The sequence below is a fragment of the Heterodontus francisci genome, unplaced genomic scaffold, assembly GCF_036365525.1.
Source record: "Heterodontus francisci isolate sHetFra1 unplaced genomic scaffold, sHetFra1.hap1 HAP1_SCAFFOLD_632, whole genome shotgun sequence".
NCBI classification, from domain to species: domain Eukaryota; kingdom Metazoa; phylum Chordata; class Chondrichthyes; order Heterodontiformes; family Heterodontidae; genus Heterodontus; species Heterodontus francisci.
This window is the reverse complement of record NW_027141616.1, coordinates 33,738-40,138: the sequence shown is the minus strand read 5'-3', so window position 1 is coordinate 40,138 and position 6,401 is coordinate 33,738. Positions and strand designations below refer to the sequence as shown.

The 6,401-nt window shown below is 48.1% G+C and overlaps 1 non-coding gene across 1 annotated transcript; it reads right to left on the bottom strand.

The window, feature by feature from the left end:
• Positions 1-5,531: 5,531 nt before the first annotated feature.
• On the bottom strand, positions 5,532-5,603 carry trnam-cau (transfer RNA methionine (anticodon CAU)). Its single transcript has one exon. It is a non-coding gene; the product is annotated as a tRNA-Met (tRNA).
• Positions 5,604-6,401: the final 798 nt, after the last annotated feature.

Genomic DNA, 6,401 nt, shown 5'->3' with positions numbered 1-6,401 from the left:
TCCCACCAGCATCCTCCTACACCTGTGTAGGGGCCCTAACAACCCCACTGCCTTGTGTGCGTCTCGGGAGAGACCAAGGCTAAGGGAGTAAACCCTAACAGATAATCCGGAGTGGAACCCCATAGGCGGTCATGTGTCACCTTTGGCATGTTTCCGGCAGTTCCTGCTCTGCACTCCTTTGGACCAGAAATGCCGAGAGGGGGGGTTGACGCCTGGGCAACTCTCAACCTCCATACATTCGCCCAGGCATGCGCCATGGAGAGGTCACTCCATAGTCGCCTCACAGCGACTGAAACAACACGGAAGGCAGCAGTTACGGGTTATAAGTCCAGCTAAATTGGCGTAGAGATTGGGCGCCGTGGGTTACCTTTGTCGGTGGGAGAGGTCATCGCACCTCACTGGACAGCTACCGCCCGCCTCAAACCGGGCAGCCCCCAGTCAATAAGGTTCTGTCCCGCCACAGTCCACCTGCTTCAATGGGTGCTTGGAGCTCAGGGTCATTGCCCGAAAGGTGGACTGATACACCGCACCAAACAACATGAAAAAAGGAAAGAAGGTACCAGCCCTTCGCTTTGCAAGCTGGAACGTCAGAACTATGTGTCCTGGCCTGTCGGAAGACCTTACACAAATCGACGATTCTCGAAAGACCGCCATCATTAACAACGAGCTCAGAAGACTCAATGTGGACATTGCAGCACTTCAGGAGACTCGCCTCCCCGCAAGTGGATCTCTAGCATCCCCAACACCGAACACCTGTTCCTGCTGGGGGAATTTAATGCCAGGGTTGGGGCCGACCATGACTCATGGCTCTCCTGCCTTGGGCGCTATGGCGTTGGAAAGATGAATGAGAATGGGCAGGGACTGCTTGAGTTGTGTACCTATCATAACCTCTGCATCACCAACTCGTTCTTTCACACTAAACCCTGTCACCAGGTTTCATGGAGGCACCCAAGATCACGTCGTTGGCACCAGCTAGACCTCATCGTCACAAGGCGAGCCTCCTTAAACAGTGTTCAAATCACACGCAGCTTCCACAGCGCGGACTGCGACACCGACCACTCCCTGGTGTGCAGCAAGGTTAGACTCAGACCAAAGAACTTGCATCATTCCAAGCAGAAGGGCCGCCCGCGCATCAACACGAGCAGAATTTCTCATCCACAGCTGTTACAAAAATTTCTAAACTCACTTGTAACAGCCCTTCAAAACATTCCCACAGGGGATGCTGAGACCAAGTGGGCCCACATCAGAGACGCCATCTATGAGTCAGCTTTGACCACCTACAGCAAAGGTGCGAAGAGAAATGCAGACTGATTTCAATCTCATACTGAAGAGCTGGAACCTGTCATAGCCGCTAAGTGCATTGCACTGTTGAACAACAAGAAAGCCCCCAGCGATTTAACATCCGTAGCATTTAAAGCAGCCAGAAGCACTGCACAAAGAACAGCCAGGCGCTGTGCAAACGACTACTGGCAACACCTATGCAGTCATATTCAGCTGGCCTCAGACATCGGAAACATCAGAGGAATGTATGATGGCATTAAGAGAGCTTTTGGGCCAACCATCAAGAAGATCGCCCCCCTCAAGTCTAAATCAGGGGACACGATCACTGACCAATGCAAGCAAATGGACCGCTGGGTTGAGCATTACCTAGAACTGTACTCCAGGGAGAATGTAGTCACTGAGACTGCCCTCAATGCAGCCCAGCCTCTACCAGTCATGGATGAGCTGGACATACAGCCAACAAAATCGGAACTCAGTGATGCCATTGATTCTCTAACCAGCGGAAAAGCCCCTTTGAAGGACAGCATTACCCCTAAAATAATCAAGAGTGCCAAGCCTGCTATACTCTCAGCACTACATGAACTGCTTTGCCTGTGCTGGGACGAGGGAGCAGTACCTCAGGACATGCACAATGCCAATATCATCACCCTCTATAAAAACAAAGGTGACCGTGGTGACTGCAACAACTACAGTGGAATCTCCCTGCTCAGCATAGTGGGGAAAGTCTTTGCTCGAGTCGCTTTAAACAGGCTCCAGAAGCTGGCCGAGCGCGTCTACCCTGAGGCACAGTGTGGCTTTCGAGCAGAGAGATCAACCATTGACATGCTGTTCTCCCTTTGTCAGATACAGGAGAAATGCCGTGAACAACAGATGCCCCTCTACATTGCTTTCATAGATCTCACCAAAGCCTTTGACCTCGTCAGCAGACGTGGTCTCTTCAGACTACTAGAAAAGATTGGATGTCCACCAAAGCTACTAAGTATCATCACCTCATTCCATGACAATATGAAAGGCACAATTCAACATGATGGCTCCTCATCAGACCCCTTTCCAATCCTGAGTGGCGTGAAACAGGGCTGTGTTCTCGCACCCACACTTTTTGGGATTTTCTTCTCCCTGCTGCTCTCACATGTGTTCAAGTCTTCAGAAGAAGGAATTTTCCTCCACACAAGATCAGGGGGCAGGTTGTTCAACCTTGCCCGTCTAAGAGCAAAGTCCAAAGTACGGAAAGTCCTCATCAGGGAACTCCTCTTTGCTGACAATGCTGCTTTAACATCTCACACTGAAGAGTGTCTGCAGAGTCTCATCGACAGGTTTGCGGCTGCCTGCAACAAATTTGGCCTAACCATCAGTCGCAAGAAAACGAACATCATGGGACAGGACGTCAGAAATGCTCCATCCATCAATATTGGCAACCACGCTCTGGAAGTGGTTCAAGAGTTCACCTACCTAGGCTCAACTATCACCAGTAACCTGTCCCTAGATGCAGAAATCAACAAGCGCATGGGAAAGGCTTCTACTGCTATGTCCAGACTGGCCAAGAGAGTGTGGGAAAATGGCACACTGACACGGAACACAAAGCTCCGAGTATATCAAGCCTGTGTCCTCAGTACCTTGCTCTATGACAGCGAGGCCTGGACAACGTATATCAGTCAAGAGCGACATCTCAATTCATTCCATCTTCGCTGCCTCCGGAGAATCCTTGGCATCGGGTGGCAGGACCTCCAACACAGAAGTCCTCGAGGGGGCCAACACCCCCAGCTTATGCACACTACTGAGTCAGCAGCGCTTGAGATGGCTTGGCCATGTGAGCCGCATGGAAGTTGGCAGGATCCCCAAAGACACATTGTACAGCAAGCTCGCCACTGGTATCAGACCCACCGGCCGTCCATGTCTCCAGTTTAAAGACGTCTGCAAACGTGACATGAAGTCCTGTGACATTGATCACAAGTCGTGGGAGTCAGTTGCCAGCGTTCGCCAGAGCTGGCGGGCAGCCATAAAGGCGGGGCTAAAGTGTGGCGAGTCGAAAAGACTTAGCAGTTGGCAGGAAAAAAGGCAGAAGCGCAAGGAGAGAGCCAACTGTGTAACAGCCCCGACAACCAATCTTATCTGCAGCACCTGTGGAAGAGCCTGTCACTCTAGAATTGGCCTTTATAGCCACTCCAGGCGCTGCTCCACACACCACTGACCACCTCCAGGCGCTTACCCATTGTGTCTCGAGATAAGGAGGCCAAAGAGAGAACACCCTTGTTCAAAAAAGGTTGTAAAGATAAGCCCAGCAACTATCGGCCAGTAAGTTTAACTTCGGTGGTGGGAAAACTTATAGAAAAGAAAATTCGGGACAAAATCAATAGTCACATGGAGAAATGCGAGTTAATTAAGGAAAGCCAGCATGGATATGTCTTAAGGGAAAATTATGTTTAACTAACTTTCTGGAGTTTTTTGAGGAGGTAACAGAGAGGGTTATTGAGGACAATGCTGTTGACATGGTGTACATGAACTTTCAAAAAGCATTAGATACTCATGGAATAAAAGGGACAGTAGCAACATGGCTGAGTGACAGGAAACAAAGTGTGGTGATCAATGGATGTTTATTTGGGCTGGAGGAAGGTTTGTAGTGGAATTCCCCAGGGATCAGTGTTGGGACCCTTGCCTTTCCTGATATATATTAATGACCGAGACCTTGGTGTACAGGGCAGAATTTCAAAGTTTGTGGATAATATGAAACTTGGAAGCATTGTGAACTGTGAGGAGGATAGTGTAGAACTTCAAAAGGACATAGACAAGTTGGTGGACTGATGGCAGATGAAGTTCAATGCAGAGAAATTAGGTGATTCATTTGGTAAGAAGAACATGGAGAGACAATATAGAATAAAGGGAACAATTCTAAGCAGGTGCAGGAGCAGAGGGAGCTGGGGGTATAAATAACCCATAAATCTTGGTAACAGAGAGTGTGTGGATCTCCTGGCACAGAATGTTTAATGGATACAGTCCTCAGATCCGACAAGGAACCCCTGAACATCCACAGTAAAGACAGAGTGGATGAGGAAATCTAAGAGCCGGGAGCTGAAACTCAGGGACGGCCGAGCTCTCCTGTCATTGAGCTCGTGTGTCTGCTCTGCTCACCGCAGAATCACAGAATTGTTACAGTGCAGAAGGAGGCCATTCGGCCCATCATGTCTGCCCCGGCTCTCTGAAAGAGCAATTCCCTCAGTCCCATTCTCCTGCCTTCTCCCCATATCCCTGCACATGCTTCTTTTTCACTTAACTGTCTAATTCCCTTTTGAATGCTTGGAGGCAGAACCTGCCTCCACCACTTTCTCAGGCAGCGCATTCCAGACCTTAACCACTCGCTGTGTGAAAATTTTTTCCTCATGTCACTTTTGCTTCTCTTACCAAATACTTTAAATCTGTGCCCTCTCCTTCTTGATCCTTTCACGAGTGGGAACAGTTTCTCTCTATCTACTCTGTCCAGACCCCTCATGATTTAGAATACCTCTATCAAATCACCTCTCAGCCTTCTCTCCTCCAAGGGAAATCTGAAACATAAACAGAAGATGCTTGAAATACTCAGCAGGTCTGGCGGCATCTGCCAAAGAGGAACAGAGTTAACGTGAGTTAACGAAACAAACCTGAAACGTTAACTATTAACAGATGCCGCCAACGCAGGTGATGGGAGGCTCAGCCTGGCTACACAATGTTACAAGAACGCTGAGTAACACCATCGACAGTGGGGCAGAGAGAAAAACACACAAAAAACCAGCAACAGAGTATTGTAGGAATCAGAAAGTGATCGAAAGAGACAGACAACGAGACTGAGATGGAGAAAGAGAGCATTTATATGGTGTGTTCCCTGTTGTCTAAAGGTATTTCCTGTTGTGTAAATATGTTTTCTGTTGTGTAAAGGTGTTCTCTGTTGGTGTGTCAAGGTGTTCCCTGTTTTATTTTCTGTTACTGACCATCTCCTCGATTTGACCATTTGCCCTGGTTTTACCGTGGCCAACATCACCATCTGGTGGTGGAGAGAAGGCGCTGCAGGAAGGGGTTGACAAAGGGGAGAGAGAGTCGGCTGGTCCGTGTTTGCAGCTTGTGCGGCTTGTGTTCGTGTGAGCAAAAGAGTAATTTGTTGCAGATTGGTCGGTTGAGTGGAAGGATAGCTGATGGCATTCAAGTGTTTTCAGATGCGTGATGCGATTGTGGGTAACACAAAGTTTTAAAAGTGAGTTGTTTGCGTTACCAGGAAAAATAAATAGCAGAGAATGGTTTCGATCCATCGACCTCTGGGTTATGGGCCCAGCACGCTTCCGCTGCGCCACTCTGCTGTCGATTGAATTTGTTCAAGCCACATATTACTGCGATGTCTTCGCCAAAGAGATGTCTTTTTTTCTTGATCTTTTTAAAATAATAGCCTTGCAGTCAGCTAGCTCAAGAACCCCGGACTCAGCAACACATGTGCTGACAGACTCACCCTCACTGCACAATGCCATAAGGACACTGAGTAACAGCACCAAGAATGGGGCAGGCAGAGAAAAACACACAGAAAAACAGCAAACCACTATTAGCATTCAGAAAGGAACGGACAGAAAAACGTAAAATAAAAGAAAGATACTGCAGACTCAAAAAGGCACTGAGCAAACCAGGAAAAGACGGTGAGAGATTCAGTCTGCGTCTTGGATTCAGTCTGTATCTCTCAGTCTCTGCTATGGTTTATGCGTGTTGGATTCAGTCTCTAACTCTCAGTCTCTGGTACAGTTTATGCGTGTTAGATTCAGTCTCTATCTCTCAGTCTCTGTACAGTTTATGCGTGTTAGATTCAGTCTCTATCTCTCAGTCTCTGTACAGTTTATGCGTGTTAGATTCAGTCTGTATCTCAGTCTCTGGTACGGTTTATGCGTGTTGGATTCAGTCTGTTTCTGTCAGTCTCTGGTACAGTTTATGCGTGTCGTATTCAGTCTGTATCTCTCAGTCTCTGCTACAGTTTATGCATGTTGTATTCAGACTGTATCTCTCAGTCTCTGGTACAGTTTATGCGTGTTGGATTCAGTCTGTATCTCTCAGTCACTGGTACGATTTATGCATGTTGGATTCAGTCTGTATCTCTCAGTCTCTGGTACAGTTTA